At 42.4% G+C, this 16,680-nt stretch overlaps 1 pseudogene; it reads left to right on the plus strand.

Annotated features, from left to right (window-relative positions):
* The window catches only part of LOC120435794, a 281,387-nt pseudogene that overhangs the window by 230,961 nt on the left and 33,746 nt on the right, over positions 1-16,680 (plus strand).

The following is a 16,680-nucleotide window of genomic DNA, read 5'->3' on the forward strand; positions in this document are numbered from 1 at the left end:
TATTTTCAACGAAGAATGAAAGCATGAAAGAATGAAAATGTGCTTATTCTTGTCACATTTTTTATGACTTGTTACTTGTTCAATTCCCGAATATGATACTGCAGGTAGTAAAGGGATGGATGGATATTTTGACGCTAATTTATTTTTAAAGCAGAAATATTTCAGCTCTATGAAATTTCAATTGGATTCAATTTTATTTATATAGCGCCAAATCACAACAAAAGTCGCCTCAAGGCGCTTTATATTGAAAAAAATTATGTGCGCGCGTGTGTGTGTGTCCTCAGTGAACTGTATCAGTCTCTGTCTTCAGAGAACCAGGGGGAGCCGAGATGTCCAAGGGCAGAATGGCATGACTGTGAACTGTGATGTTCGATGTGTGTGTTGGCTCTCCTGCTCGCAGTAATAAATAGCTTGACCACAGCTCTTTCTGTGTTGCAGAATTTATATATCTTGCTGGTCTTCACTTTTACTGCAACTCTCAGATCAGTTCCTCTCCAGCTGTGTGAGGGTTTTGTATGAACAGCAAACTTAAACACTGCTAACAGTAACAAACCACTGCATCTTAATTCTGAACTATGAACTGATGATCAGAGTGACGTCAGTCCCAGACCAGCTACCAGTAAAATGATCAGAAACAGCAGAGTGATGGAGATTAGCTTCATGAATTAGCAGTTTAGGAGCTCCTCCAGGTTTCTGAAGATACCAGTGAATATTTTTGCTAATGGATCATCTGATTTAACATCTGATAGAAACAGTTTGTCCTGGAATAACAGATGGAGCTTTAAGAGTATTCATCGGGATGATTATTCTGGTAAATGGTTCTGGTTCTTATATAGCGCTTTGCTACTCTTTCTGAGAAAGAAAAGAGTTGTTACTCTTTTTAAGTAACATTGACACACACATTCATACTCCGATGGATGCATCGGAGAGCAATTTGGGGTTAGTATCTTGCCCAAGGATATTTGGCATGCAGACTAGGGGAAGCTAGGAATCGAACCACCAACCTGCCGATCAGTAGCTGACCCACTCTACCACCTGAGCTACAGCCACCTTGATAAAAGTAAAAACATGAGAAGTCATCATCATTTACTATTCTAAATATTTCATGCACCATGCACCAAAATAACCGGGTCAGCTGTAAAAGTAATTGGGTGAATGTTTTTTTTTTTTTTTTTTTATCAATCATAGTTATTCAAATACAGTAAACAGTCCTAAATTTTAAATCACTACATTATTTTTCTCAACACATGGTGTTTGCAGAGTTTCAGCATAATATATTATATTTCAGCATATTATTCACAACGAAGAATGAAATCCTCCCTGTGTTCATTCCAGCTAACCTGAATGTGATACTGCAGATAGTAAAGAGATGAATGAATGTTTTTATGATAATTTATGTTTAAAGCAGAAAAAATTAAACTCTCTAAAAGTGTGTGTGTGTACATGTGTGTGTGTTTATGTGTGTGTGTGTGTGTGTGTGTGTGTGTGTGTTTATCAGTCACAAAACACAACAACACACAACAGCAAACACACAAAACCATATACCAGTGATGTCCAACTCCAGGCCTCGAGGGCTGGTGTCGTGCAGGTTTCAGATATCACCCTGGGTCAGCACACCTGAATCAAATGATTAGTTCATTTCCAGGCCTCTGGAGAACTTCAAGATGTTAAGGATGTAATTTAGCTATTTAAAAAAGCTGTGTTGGATCAAGGACACATCTAAAACCTGCAGGACACCGGCCCTCGAGGTCTGGAGTTGGACACCCCTGCCATAGACCCGGATGCACTTGGTGAAATCTGGAAATAGTAACTGCTGTTCTTTATGATGCTGCCACCTTGTGGTGGAAGTTGGTAACAGGAAAATGTGCCTTACCTTAATTAAGAACATTCAACAAAACACAGATTCATAAGAAAATGACAAGAGAACATGTTTACGGGCAGCCTAACATCCTGAGAGAAAACTTACTTACTCCAGATGTACAACTCCATTACTGAATTAAGTTTATGATTAAGTGGACATTTTATCATGTTCACAAGTGACGTGATGGGATGTTCGGTTGATTGATTCTGATGATTCTGATTCTGTCTCTAGTCCATGTTGGCCGTAATCAACACTAGTTTATTTTTTTTTAAGTCAAGACACAATTATAGTTTCACTGAAACAAGACTAGAAAAGTGAAAAAATCATGAGAAAGAGGGAAATTTAAATAATTTACTGGTTTGAACACAATATTTTAGTTGGAAGCTGAGATTGCTACTGTCATAGGGATTTATTGTACTGAGTCACTGACAATGCTGACTTTGATTTAATAATCTTTTTAATTTTCTGAGTGATGTAATGTTTTCTTTTCAATCTTTAAAAAAATGTGTGTGTGTGTGTGTGTGTGTGTGTGTGTGTGTGTGTCCTCAGTGAACTGTATCAGTCTCTGTAGTATCTTCCAGGTGCAGAGGGAGGTTTTTGTACGACTGTTTTTCACTGTGTGAACACACGCTGACTGTTAGGATAGTGAATACTCTGACAGTAATAAACTGCTGCATCTTCAGCCTGGACTCCACTGATGGTCAGAGTGAAGTCAGAGTTTGATCCACTGCCTGTAAAACGAGCTGGAATCCCTGATACTCGAGTGCTAGCATAGTAAATGAGCAGTTTAGGAACTCCTCCATCTTTCTGTTGGTACCAGGCTAAATGGTGATAGTTGCTAGAAACATAAACATTCTGACTGGTCCTACACTTGATGGTGACTGTGTCTCCCACAGCAGAGCTCACTGCTCCAGGCTGAGTCACTGTGATCTGTCCTCTGGACTCTGAGGATACAGAGACAAAAACATAAAGCAGCTTCATGGTTTTGTGGGCTTCATTTCAGAGGGACAGATGTTGATAGAGGAGAGGAGTTTGATTCTATGGACTTTACCTGTGAAGCAGCAGCAGAGGAGAGTCCAGATGAGGACGCAGATCAAAGTCATGTTTTTGATGAGGAGGATTTCTGTGGCTTCTGTTGTGATGAAGGACAGCTGTCAGTCATCCAGTGTTCAACTCTCAGGACTATAAACTCTCCCAGAGCACTGGAGCATGGTGCTGCTGATGCAAAGTGGCTCTCTATGGAAATCATCTGACTCCACCAAAGACCTGCATCACGCTCATGGTGCTGTTTATTAGTGAATAAGCGAATTCATCATGATATTGAACTGAGACATCTTATAGTAAATTTTGGAAGAATCTAAGCTTTTTCTTCACCATATATGTTATTTCAAATTGTGTCCTGTCAATTAAATGTTTTGTTTTATGATTCATTTTTGATCTCTTTTAAATATCTTTTAAATGAGCCTGTTGTTAGACCTGTTCATGCTGATAGCACTGCCTATAAAACCTCTTTCAGTAGCTTTATGATCACAGTCATTTATTTATAGAATGACTGTGGGGCAGACCAAGTATAAAAATGTTCACTATTTGCTCATCTTATGATGTATTTTTTGATCACAAATATAGTGAATTATTCAAAAGTGATCTGAAGCAAATCAAATCATCTGTCAAAGATGTTGGAGCCAAAGTTATGGCACTGATGTTTTTTGGTGCCAGTGTAGCTGGGCCACTAGTGTTTATTGACAATGTTACTGCTGATAGAGGTAGCAGGGTGAAATGTGAAGTGTACACAGCTATACTCTCTGCTCACATTAAACCAAGTGCTGCAACACTCACTGGACAAACCTTCACAGTGCAAATGGATAATGACCCCCCAAAAAATGTAAAAACCACCCAAGACTTTCTCAGGCAAAGAAATAGGATATTTTTCAATAGACAAGTCACCTTATTTCAACTCAACAGAGCATGCTTTCCTATTATTATATACTAAACTGGATGCAGAGAGACCCACAAACAAGCAGAAATTGAAGATGGCTTCAGTAAAGTCAGAAGACTTGTTTTGAGAATGTTTTGAGAGTAGGGGTGGAGCCGAACCCTAATATGGTATTCAGATAGGCATGAATATCGTGTTTTTTATACTAATACTTATTTCGAACAAATACAAAATATTTGTATTCGGGAACAAGAAAAATATTTCATCAAAACGCGGAGTTTCCTTATTAGACCGTAGTGCATGCCTGGATGAGTGAGTGACGTGTAAAAGGTGAGTGACATAGGCTGCTCCACACAGCAACAGAGAAGACTCGGCTGAGCGATAAGAGAATGAATTGCATCGCTATTTTTGTTGAACAGATTTTTTTGGTAACACTTTATGATAAGTGCACACTATTAAGCATTAGTTAATCATCTGTTAAGCATTAGTTAATCGTTACTTAATTATCTCTACAGCATCTACAAAGTTTTTCTCATAATCAGTTAATAGTTTACAAGCACTGCTTTAAACACTTTATCCATGATGAATAAGCTAATGTACAACACGTTTTATTAATTATGTTTTCATGTTCTAAAACTCATTGATTAATCATTTATAAACACTACTTTGCATCAGTTACAAACCAGGATGTTCAATGGCATACAAAATCATTGGTAAAAGGTAAGTAGATGGTTAACATACCCTACATAATATTATAAACTCTACATGTACTACACATAGTAGTTTCATACTAGATGTTTTATAAACACTGAATATCACGGTTACATCACTCAGCTGCTATATCTTAACAGATGTCTTAGAAATACATTTATAACTGTCACTTCAAGGCTGCCAAAGCTGTAATGCACTATCGACCAACTTCTTTTTTGATAGATTATCTATAAATACTCATAAATACCTTAATAAACTTATTTAGGAAGTTACAAACCATTTACTACTTGTTAGTAAAGTATCTTGAGTGAGCCCATCTAAAATGTGGGGACCATATATACCTTACAACCCATTTATAGATGTGAAAGTCTTTAAAATACATTGTAACAAAAAATAAATGACAACACACAGGGTAGATCCAGAACTCACTGTATTTTTAAGATGCCAATCACAAAAACATGAGAACAATGCTTACAGATTGGACACACAAATATTGATACAAAAATAAAAACAGTGTCATAAACTATCAGCCAATATTTGAGGTAATACAGAACACAGCTGGATGCAAACTATATGACTTGTAGCTCTTTACATAAAGTGTATCACATGTGTGATCATTAAAATAAAACTACAGAATTTATAAAATTAAAATAATGAAGAAACATATAAACAAAAAATCAAGTGTGTCATTTTTTTTACAAACAATTGACCAATCAACTGGAACTATAACTATACTACAACTATAACTTGTATTTTTTTAAGCTGTTAACAATGGTGGACTCTTGACACATTTCACCATGTAAAAAAACCAACAAAAATCTAATCTTTCTTTGTTTAAAGAGGAAGCAACTTCTCTGAAGATGTATACGCTTTGAATTTTTCCTCTATTTCTGGATCTGCACTGATTGCTGCAGCACACGGTGTAGCAAACAATGAAAGTTTCTGTCCCTGCTTGTTTTTTTTCTAATTCTTTATACCTCTCAGGTGCAACAATGAATAGCTCAACAATTGGAGCAGTTGCCACAATCGTGTTCCAGTCCACTCCCAGTCGTTTAAAGGCAGCAGACATGGTGCCTCCTCTTTTGAACAGCTTCAAAATCTTGTTATACCGGTTGACCACTTGCTTCAGATTCTGGACTGCATTTCCTTTGAGAGAGCTAGTAAAACAGTTAAAAAGACAACACAGACAAAATGGACTTCCGGCTTGAGTGAACGCTGGCGCGTCTGGCTGCCGCTACTCACCGGTACATTTTTCTATTACTTGGATTTATTTGGATTCAGATTTGAATGAACAGGGACATTCACACTCAGGACCAGATCGATCTCTGCCAGGGATTGATTTGCAACGCTTCTCCTCAACATCTGTTATTTCAGCTGAATGTGTTCTCACGTCTTCTTCTCAGTGAGCTGCACTAGCTTAACTGTTTGAGCTATTTTTAGTCTACCTGTTCGTCGCTCCGGCCGGCTCGGCTCCTTTTCCTCCACATAATCGAAGATGTGGGCCAAGATGTTCCTGAGCTGGTCGGCACTATTTTGGATTCTCCTGACGCTCGTCTACCATCCTACGGCTGGAGTGCTCCGCTATACAGCCGCTGAGCTCCTGTGCCTTCGCGGACAGCTATCGCTCCCGTCGCCGGCGGAGCTCCACTACCACCCGGGCATCACTTTCCAGCCTCGCCAGAGATACATCCATCGCGGGTCCCGCAGGATTTTCCATAACTCCGATGGAACTAAATCGTTCTGGTCTGCTACTCGCCGCCCTTGCAGGAACCCTGATCGGGCTGTCAACCATCGATCTCTAGCCCACCTGCCCAGGGCGCCTACCGCGATTAGCAAAAAAGAAATTACTCCACTCAACTTCGGTCTTCTAAACATTCGTTCATTGACAAGTAAGGGACCTCTCATCCAAGACCTATCTGACCGTAAGTTTGACTTTTTCTGCTTAACTGAAACCTGGCAACAACCTGATGACTTTTCTCAGCTAAATGAAGCTACTCCTCTGGGGTTTGTTTACCTTTCTAAACCTCGCTGCTCAGGTCGCGGGGGTGGTCTCGCTATCTTCTTTCGCCAGCACTTGAAAGTCCTGCCAGTTAATGTTGGTACCTTTAGTTCTCTAGAGGTCCTTGCATGTGAGCTGACTGGACCCATTCCCACCATCATAGCTACTGTATACCGCCCCCCAAACCTAACCCTGTCTTCCTCAGTGACTTTGCTAATCTATTAACCCATCTTTCATCTCTCTCCCCAAATGTGATCTTGGTGGGAGATTTCAACATTCACATGGACAATAATGACCTTCTGCTCACCAGAGACTTTTCCTCCTGTCTCGAAGGCTCTGAATTTAAACAATTTATCGACTTTCCCACTCACTCTAAAGGACACACCCTGGACTTGGTCTGCTGTTCTGGTCTTACTCCCTCTAATCTTTCTGCCACTGAAATCCCCATAACTGACCACTTCCTCCTTTCATTTAACCTCACTCTCTGCTGCTCTTCTACCAAACCAACCCGTCTCATCTCGTTCCGCAACATCAAGAACATTGATATGGACATTCTCACTACCAGACTGGACAATGGTCAGATTCCGGACTTCTATTCTACTCCTGATGATTTGTTGTTATATTATAATAATTGTCTACGCACTGTCCTTGATTCTCTGGCTCCTGTAAAAACCCACTCTGTTTCCTTCGCTCGCTCTGCTCCCTGGTTTACCTCTGACCTCCATGCTCTAAAGGCCAGAGCTCGGCAGCTAGAGCGTAAATATAAGAAATCTGGTTTAACTGTCAATTCAGAAATCTATAAATACCACGTACTTCAGTATAAAGACTCCATCAGCAAGGCCAAGCAAAGCTTCTACTCTGGTACTATCAGTTCTTATGAGGGTAATGCAAGGACCCTGTTTTCAGTTCTCAACAAACTAATTCAACCCCCCAACGCTTTACCACCACACTTCTATTCCTCTGAAACCTGCAACTCCTTGATGCTGTTCTGGACCACGAAAATCAATAACATCCACCAGCAACTCAGATCAAATGTTGTGCCTACGTCCTCTCCAGAACCTTTTCTCCTTGTTGAGCCCTTTTCCACTTTTCATCTTCCTGATTTATCTGATATTTCCGAGTTCATATGTAAATCAAAGCCTGCCACATGTCATCTTGACCCCATGCCCACGGGGCTTGTGAAATCCTGCCTCTCTTCTTTACTCCCACTCATCTCTGCTATCATTCACTCTTCTCTCACCACTGGTATCGTTCCCTCCTTATTCAAGACTGCTCTAGTCACTCCTATACTGAAAAAACCTTCTTTAGATCCTAACAACTTTAACAACCTCCGTCCGATTTCCAATTTACCCTTCATTTCTAAGATACTCGAAAAAGTGGTTGCAGCTCAACTTTATTTACACCTGGTTAATAATAATATCTACGAGAGATTTCAATCTGGTTTTCGCTCATGTCATAGTACAGAAACTGCTCTACTTAAAGTCACTAACGATCTTCTAATCGGAGCTGACTCTGGTCTTCTCTCCATTCTCGTCCTTTTAGATCTGAGCTCAGCCTTCGACACCATTTCTCACTCTGTACTTCTAAGCAGACTTTCCTCTCTCGGCATCTCTGACACACCCCTCGCCTGGTTTCAATCATATCTCCTCGACCGTTCCCAGTTTATTCAACTAAGATCATTCCGCTCTCGTCTATTCTCCGTCACCTCTGGTGTACCTCAAGGCTCAGTTTTAGGCCTCTTCTCTTCATAATATACATCCTCCCACTAGGTACCATTTTTCGCAAATTTGATCTTCAGTTTCACTGTTTTGCTGATGACACCCAGTTATATCTCTCTTGCAAACCTGATTCCTCCCTCCCACCTTCCTCCCTTTCTGAATGTCTATCCAAGTTAAAATCCTGGTTTACCTCTAATTTTCTAAAGCTCAATGAGGATAAAACTGAGATCCTCCTTATTGGCACCAAATCCAACCTTCTGAAGGCGAACCATTTCTCACTCACCATCGATAACTCCACAGTTTTCCCTTCTCCTCAGGTTAAGAGCCTTGGTGTCATCCTAGACAGTTCACTTTCCTATAAATCTCACATCAATAATCTCACCCGTTCTGCCTACTTCCATCTACGTAACATTAACAGATTGCTTCCTTCTCTTTCCACCCAGTCTACGTCCATTCTTGTCCAGTCTTGTTACCTCCCGTATTGACTACTGCAATTCTCTTCTGCATGGTCTCCCCCAAAAATCCCTCCATAAGCTTCAACTGGTTCAGAACTCTGCTGCTCGCATTATCACCAGAACCCCCTCCTACCAGCACATCACCCCTGTTCTTCAGGAACTTCACTGACTCCCTGTTAAATTCCGGATAATATTCAAACTTCTTCTGCTCACCTTCAAGGCCATTCACAAGCTCGCTCCTCCTTACCTTTTTGACCTGTTAACCACTACCTGTTCTGCCCGTTCACTTCGATCTTCCTCTTCTATCCAGCTTGCTGTACCTTCCTTCCGTTTCACCACCATGGGAGGCAGAGCTTTCAGCTGCTCTGCTCCCAGGCTGTGGAACTCTCTACCCCCAGAAATAAGAAACATTGGTTCTCTCCCCCAGTTTAAATCCCAACTCAAAACTCATCTGTTCAAATCTGCATATTCACTGTGAATCCACTGTTGGTTAATTTTAGCTTTTGCTTTTGTTTTATTGTTCTTATTCTGCCATTGTTTTACTATGTGTTTTATCCTATTGTAAAGTGTCCTTGGGTGACTTGAAAGGCGCTCATAAATAAAATTTATTATTATTATTATTATTATTATTAAAATTACTCAACAGAATGCTTATGTAAGTGCTCACGCAGAGGAAGTATGTGACAAGCTATGTAATGTTTTTAAGAGTGGACTTACATGCTGCTAATTGCTCCTTTAGATAGTCTCTTTCTTTGGTGAGCTGATCTATCTGATCTTTTTCCCACTCTAGCCTCATCTTACAGATCTCCAACTCTTGTGATTTTCTTCTGTCTGCCAGCTGTGCAGCTGGGGCAACAGTCACACCTAGAGAAAATTAAAAACAAAATGAGACTTGGCTATCAATAAAAGTAATAAAAAAATACAATAATAATAATAATAATAATAATAATAATGATGTACACATTGTAGAATTTAAATAACAGTAAAAGCATCACAGTGATTGGTAAATATCCTACAATGGTGATATTACAAACTATATTTAGTTATGTATTTAGAAACTGGCCAATTTGCAGCAAAATAGCTGGAGAAGGACTGACAAACTAAATTACAGAAAGCACAATTTTAAGTTACAGCCCAGAGTATCACCAAAGGCAATAATCCTCATTTAATTCTTGAGCCAAGCCACAAGAAACGACTAATAAAATAAACTGAACTGTGTTTTTGCTGATATCTAAATCTTAAATGTAGCTAAAAGCTAAGCTAAGCTAATCGCCTAATAGCAGCTACAGAAACGCTACCTGCTAATAGGCGGTGGGTGTTTGCAATGAAATAAGCTAATACAATGAGTTTACAATGAGAAAAAATACTCACCACTGGTAACACGAACATCCATCTTGTCCGCGTTATTATTCCCCCTTTTTGCCCGGGTTCACATGCCGGTAGATCGGTCTGGGCTTGTCGTGTTCATAGAGGAAGCCATTACTCCAGCTTGATTATGACCTAGAGGTGAGAGGGCACAGCATCGCAGTCTCCTATTGGTCATGTAGGAAGCAGGAAGCAGCAAAAGCGCGGCTTCCTCTGTTGACTTAACAACAAACTGGCTAAAAAATGGGAAATCTCACGCGACTGAAAAATCTAATTAATGAGGAGATTTCGAAAAGAGGCCCACTGAAACTTATAAAATATCTTCAGAGGAAAAAGCTACTTAAAAGAAAAATAAAACGCAAAGTCTGCCAGCAGAAAATGGAACTGAAGAAAAGGGTGAACAGCGGAGATGAATACGCTTGGTAAGATATCTATTTTAATTTTCAGATTATGTTTTGAGACTCAACCTCATACAAAGTGACACACTTACTGTAAAATTAATTATTAATATTATTTGTTTTCGCACCAAAATTCTCCTTAAAACGGAGCTAACAGGGAACCTCTTTAACATGTTCCATCCCTGCTAAACCTGACCTATCCCTCCTCTCATGTTAGTGTGTGTCCTCCTCGCTCCTCTGTGCATGCAGAAGTGCATGGAGTACCCTGGACAAGCCTAGTTTAAGTATATTACAGTTTTTTTCGATTGCTTAAACACTATAACCAGGCCTCTAAACTAAAATTTCAAAACCATAAACGCTATTGGTCAAAAAGCTCACCCATTTCCCTGAACTATAAACACTATTCCCTGCTTTGACACATGACTCAAATTTGGTGAACTGGTACTGCAAAAGTCTACACACAAATCCCTACATTTTACAGTGCTTATGTAACGGAGTTAAAAAGACATCTGAAAAACATGCACTTACCTGGTCTTAATTATTATTTTTTAAGTGTGAATTTTATCATTTTTGTTGTATTTTATTTTGAAAACCCAGAAACCGGATCTCATTCTAACGTTTAGAAGCTGCTACGGCTTCCGCTCCTCACAGCGCGCACTTGCACTGTGAGGGTAAGTTCGGTAATGAAAGGCTCTGGCATTTTTATGGTTTCTGGTGTGAATGTTGTTACATAAGTTGTACATGCCGATGTATATAGGTTTATATTGATGTTAGGATGTTTCTGTGTAACCGAAACAAAGGATGGTTGCTGTTAAACAGTGTTTCTGCCGTATTTATGCTCTTTGGCAGTAAGCTTTTGTTAGCCCTCTAGTGGTTGCTGCGCATAGCAGTAAATGTGTTTGCATTTACTGTTTTTCTGTGCTTTTTGTAATGTTGTTTTACATTGTAGGAGCTGCAATTGTGGTACCATCAGAAGACACCTGTTGAATGTGTTTTATGTCTTCTGCAGGTACGTGAGCTTGTTAATAGTCATTTTGTCTGTAAAGCACAAGCAAGTGAAAATGTAGTGCACTACCGTTAATTTGTCCACTAGAGGGAAATGTTTAGCCAGTGATACTTCTGTTATCCTGTTATTTTGTTTTATACAGTTGTGAAATGTATTTTTATAAGTGATAAGATTTCTTTTTGTATTCAAGTACGGTGTGACAGTCTGTAAAATGGGAGAAATTATTATTTTCCATTATTTCTTTGTTAAAAAGTAGATTGTAAGACTGTCAACTGACAGCGCGCACTTGCACTGTGAGGGAGCTGCAATTGTGGTACCATCAGAAGACACCTGTTGAATGTGTTTTATGTCTTCTGCAGGCACGTTAGCACTGTGCAAAATAAACCGTGAACAGCCAACTCTACTGAGCGTCTGTGATTTGTGAAGAACGGAAGCGTTACACTGGTGCCGTGACCATTCGGATCTTCAGATCAGCTTGATGCTCATCGCCGTGGCTGCTGTTCTGCTCCCCTGCTGTTCACAAGTTGAATGTGGGTTGTTTTAACCAAGTGAGTTTTGGAAAAAAAGAAAGAAAAAAAAAAAAGACCAAGGTGAAGAGGCGTGGTTGAAATAAGACAAAGGTTGAAGTGTCTGTGTTTTGATATACAACGTGTGGATATACGCTTGAATTGTTTGGACATTATTATTATTATTATTTTTTTTCTTTCCCTCGTTTTGCTGCTATTATACTGTTATTTCTCTTATTTTTATCTTTTTTTTTTCTCTCCCTAACGGAGTGCACGTGTAGTTATTATCTTAAGTGTGTGACTTGAGGATGGATAAATTTGTCACTCCAGTACTACCTAAGGGTAGAGGTTCCGGACTAGTTCATGCAGTTGACACCAGTAATGTCACACAGTTTGGTCCTGTGAGCAGTGACACTGGGCTAGGCCAAAGCCCGAGTTTTATTTCCATCAGTAGGGGTATGGGTGGTTTGCCTCAAGTTTCCACTCCAATTAGAGACAGTGATGCTGTACACAGCTTTACTGACATGGTTGAGCAAATAGGAGCCCAGATAGGTGAATCCATTGTTACTAAACTGTTGTCAGCTGGTGTTGTGAATCTGACTGGTGACTCTAAGACTCAAACTGAGCAATGTAACAGTACAGCTCGAGCTGTACCACATGTAACTGTTCATGTTAAGCCCAATAAGGAGCTTCAAATTTTTAGGGGTGATGGCACAGACAGATGTTCGGTCCAGGACTGGATTGACATGGCAACGACTTATCTATGGAAGCAAGAGGTCCCCATTCATGGTCAGGCTGACGAAATTATTAGCCACTTAATGGGAAGGCCAGGGATGTGGTCAGAGTGGCTCTTCGTAGTGACCCAGGTCTTGATGTCAAACAGAAGCCTGATCTGGTCTTTGGTGTCCTTCGCCATTATTTCAGTGACTCTTCATCGTGCCTCCCTCTTGCTGACTTCTATGCAACACTCCCTACCAGAGGTGAAAACCCGGTAGATTATTGGATAAGACTGAACAAGGCTGCTGAACTAGCCATAGAGGGGCTACGCAGACAGGGGCAGACAGCGACCCCTTTAACCCATGAAGTAGCATGTATGTTCGTGAAACATTGTCCTGACCCCGAGTTGTCTTATGTCTTCAAGTGCAAGCCTGTCCATGAGTGGACTGCTCGGGACGTGCAACAACGGATTGATGATTATCAAAGGGAGGTGAGAGCTAATGGCAGAGCCAGCGGCGCTGCACAGTTGAAGGGCTGTAATTCTACGATCACTGCCGTGCACCCGAACGCCTCAACTGCAGCTGCTGCGCCGGAGGGATGCTTCCGAAGCTTCTCGCCCCCATCCTCAGGTTTTCAGGGGTTGGTGGACTCGTTCCCCTCCACCGCAACACGAGAGCCCCTCATCGGTAGCCCGAGTTTCTCCCCTTCGACTGCAGTGAGCCAAAATCTTCAACAGTCAGAGCAAAGGCTCATGGGTCAGATGGTGGATATGTTTCAGGCCATGATGGAGAGAATGCAGCACCACAACACTCAGAGACCTAGGAGAGGGGCGTTTAATCAGTTCTCACGAAATGGACGGAGGAGAGAGGATGCCTGCAGAGTCTGCAGTGATCCGAGACATACCACAGCATCGCACTGCCTATCTGATAAACTGTGCTTTTCATGCTTTGCTCCTGGCCATGTTCGGTTGTCCTGCCCGGCTAGTACGTCTAACCAGGTCCAGCCAGAGGGAAACTAGCCGACCTGTATTCGGTGGGAGGCAGTGCAGGTCTTACGGGTAACTCCCAAACTGTTGATATCTGTGATGCGGAGTCAGTGTATGAAGAGGCCAGACAAAATGCAAAGATTCTGAAGTTATTTTTCAAAACATTCACAAAGTCGGCAATAGTGACAGTCTTTTCTACACTCCGGTCACTTTCGGTGGGCTTTTGAAAATGGGTGGTATGCTGGACAGTGGTTCCATGGCCTGCAGCATGAATGAAGCAGCTGAGGTGACACTGCGTGAGTCTGGACTGATAACTGATCAAGATGTTATCAAAGTGGATGTGACTCTTGTTGGGTGTGGAGGGCTGCATGTGAAGCCTAAGTATGCCCTCAATGTGGAGATGGAGGTGTATGGCTGCAGAATGATGGTTCCCATCCTGGTAGTTCAGGGGCAGCTTGATGACCTGATACTGGGGACGAATGTCATAAAGCACATATTACACCAGTCTAAACGTTGTGAGCCCTACTGGAGCACGGTCTCCAGTAACTGCTCTAAGACCAACCTTGAGACTGAAAACTTTCTGTCTATGCTTTCTGGTTTGACCCCATGGAAAGATTCAGACGTCCCCGACAGAGTAGGCACGGTTAGGTGTAACTCAGCTGTGTCCCTTGAACCGGGTCGCGAATATCTGATATGGGGAAAACTACCAAAGAATGTCAATGTCTCCCCTGGCAGCACAGTGATGACAGAGCCCTCATCATCCCGCTCAGCACCCAGAGGGATTTTGGTTGCTAGATTGGTTACTCCCTTGTGGGGTGACAGATGGGTCCCATTGAAACTGATCAATGTGTCTGAGCAGCCTGTACACCTGCGGCGTAACGCCAAACTAGCGGACGTATACTCTTGTGTGGCGCTTGAGGACTTTGATGCTTCAGCGCTCCAGGAGACAACTCTGGCTAGCAGCCATCAGTCGGCCATGTCGCCACAAGTCACGCCCACCAACATGGAGGAGAAACTCAAACTTGTTGGGCTTGGGGATGTTGACATAGAGTCCTGTGAGACATCGAAACAGTGTAAAGAGAGGATGGCTGACCTGGTTTTGCAGTACGAGGATGTCTTTTCCCGCCATCATCTCGACTGCGGGGAAGCCAAAGACTTTGTGCACCGCATCCGCCTCTCAGATAACAGACCGTTCAGACTTCCCTACAGGCGTGTGCCCCCGAGTCAGTACCAGAAGCTGAGACAAGTGTTGACTGAGATGGAGGAGAGGGACATCATCAGGAAATCGACCAGTGAGTATGCATCACCATTGGTGCTCGTGTGGAAAAAGAATGGTGATCTACGCATTTGCAACGATTTCCGCTGGCTCAATAAGAGAACCCTGAAGGATGCCCATGCTCTTCCACATCAAGCAGATTGTCTGGCTGCTTTGGGGGGAAACAGCCTGTTCAGTACCATGGACTTGACGTCTGGCTTCTACAACATGACGCTGCATGAAGATGACAGGAAATACTCTGCCTTCACCACGCCCATGGGTCTATATGAGTATAATCGGCTGCCGCAGGGTCTGTGCAACAGCCCTGCGAGCTTCATGCGCATGATGACCAGCATCTTTGGTGACCAGAATTATTTGAGCCTGTTGTGTTACCTGGATGATCTCTTGGTGTTTGCTCCAGACGAGAACACTGCCTTGCAGCGCCTAGAAATGGTGTTTGAGAGGCTGCGCGGGCATAACTTGAAGCTGGCTCCCAGAAAGTGCTTCTTCCTGAGGAAATCTGTGAAGTTCCTCGGTCACATCATCGATCAAAATGGGGTATCAACAGACCCATCCAAGGTTGAAGTTATCACGAACATGAGGAGCGTGGACCTCATGGACGCTGATGGAGTGACTCCTTCCCAACGAAAGGTCAGATCATTTTTGGGGATGATTAATTACTACCAACACTTTGTCCCCATGTACTCTGCTGTTGCCAGACCTCTGTTCGAGCTCCTGAGAGGTGCTGTGAAGAAGGGCAAGGGAACAACTAAGGTGAGGCGGCCATGCAGGAAGTTGAGTGCTTCGGATTGGACATCCAGAGAAGAGGAGGCTTTTGAGAAGCTCAAGAGCTTGATGTTAAATACAGTCGTTTTGGCTCACCCAGACTTCTCTCGCCCCTTCTTGTTGTCAACAGATGCGTCACTGGATGGCATTGGAGCAGTATTGGCTCAAGTCCAGGACGGTGGAACTAAGCCCAGACCGATTGCTTTTGCCAGCAAATCACTGTCTCAGTCTCAAAGAAACTATCCAGCACACAGACTGGAGTTTCTGGCGTTAAAGTGGTCGGTCTGCGACAAGTTCAGTCATTGGCTCAAAGGCCACAAGTTCACCGTCTGGACTGATAACAACCCCTTGACCCACATTTTAACCAAGCCAAAGCTGGACTGTTGTGAACAACGTTGGGTGGCTAAACTTGCAAGCTATGACTTTGATATTAAATATGTCCCAGGCCGTCAGAACATTGTGGCAGATGCCCTGAGCCGATTGCCTTTTGTGAAAGATAATGTAAGTGACAGACTGCTGGCTGAGAGGTATGCAGACTTCCTTGATGAGGCAAAAGATGTTTCACATGCATCAATCCAGAGGGCGTTTCGGTCATCCACCGACTGCGAGGCAAATGTAAGATCCGGTGGTGGAGCTTCCGTCGTGTACCAATGCACACAGAGTCCGAATCCCTTCGTTCTGGCTGAAGACGCTGTCGCAGCTGTTTTGCAGTCACATGTCGAGTGGGATGTCGGCCCAAGAGGGAGAGCAATAGAGGTTTTACATCACCTGCCACAGATGGTGTCCCCCGGTCTGGAGGCCTTACCTGCCTATTCAGAGAGAGAACTTAGGGACGCACGAGCTGCGCAGGAGAAGCGTCGTCATTCGCAACTCTATAACAGGAGAGTGAAGGGTTCCAGGATTGAGGTTGGTGACAGAGTCCTGGTTGCCAACAGGAAAGAGAGGGGAAAGAAGAAGGTCGCTGATCGGTGGGAGTCAACGGTCT

The sequence above is a fragment of the Oreochromis aureus genome, linkage group 22 (genome assembly GCF_013358895.1).
Source record: "Oreochromis aureus strain Israel breed Guangdong linkage group 22, ZZ_aureus, whole genome shotgun sequence".
Taxonomy (NCBI): domain Eukaryota; kingdom Metazoa; phylum Chordata; class Actinopteri; order Cichliformes; family Cichlidae; genus Oreochromis; species Oreochromis aureus.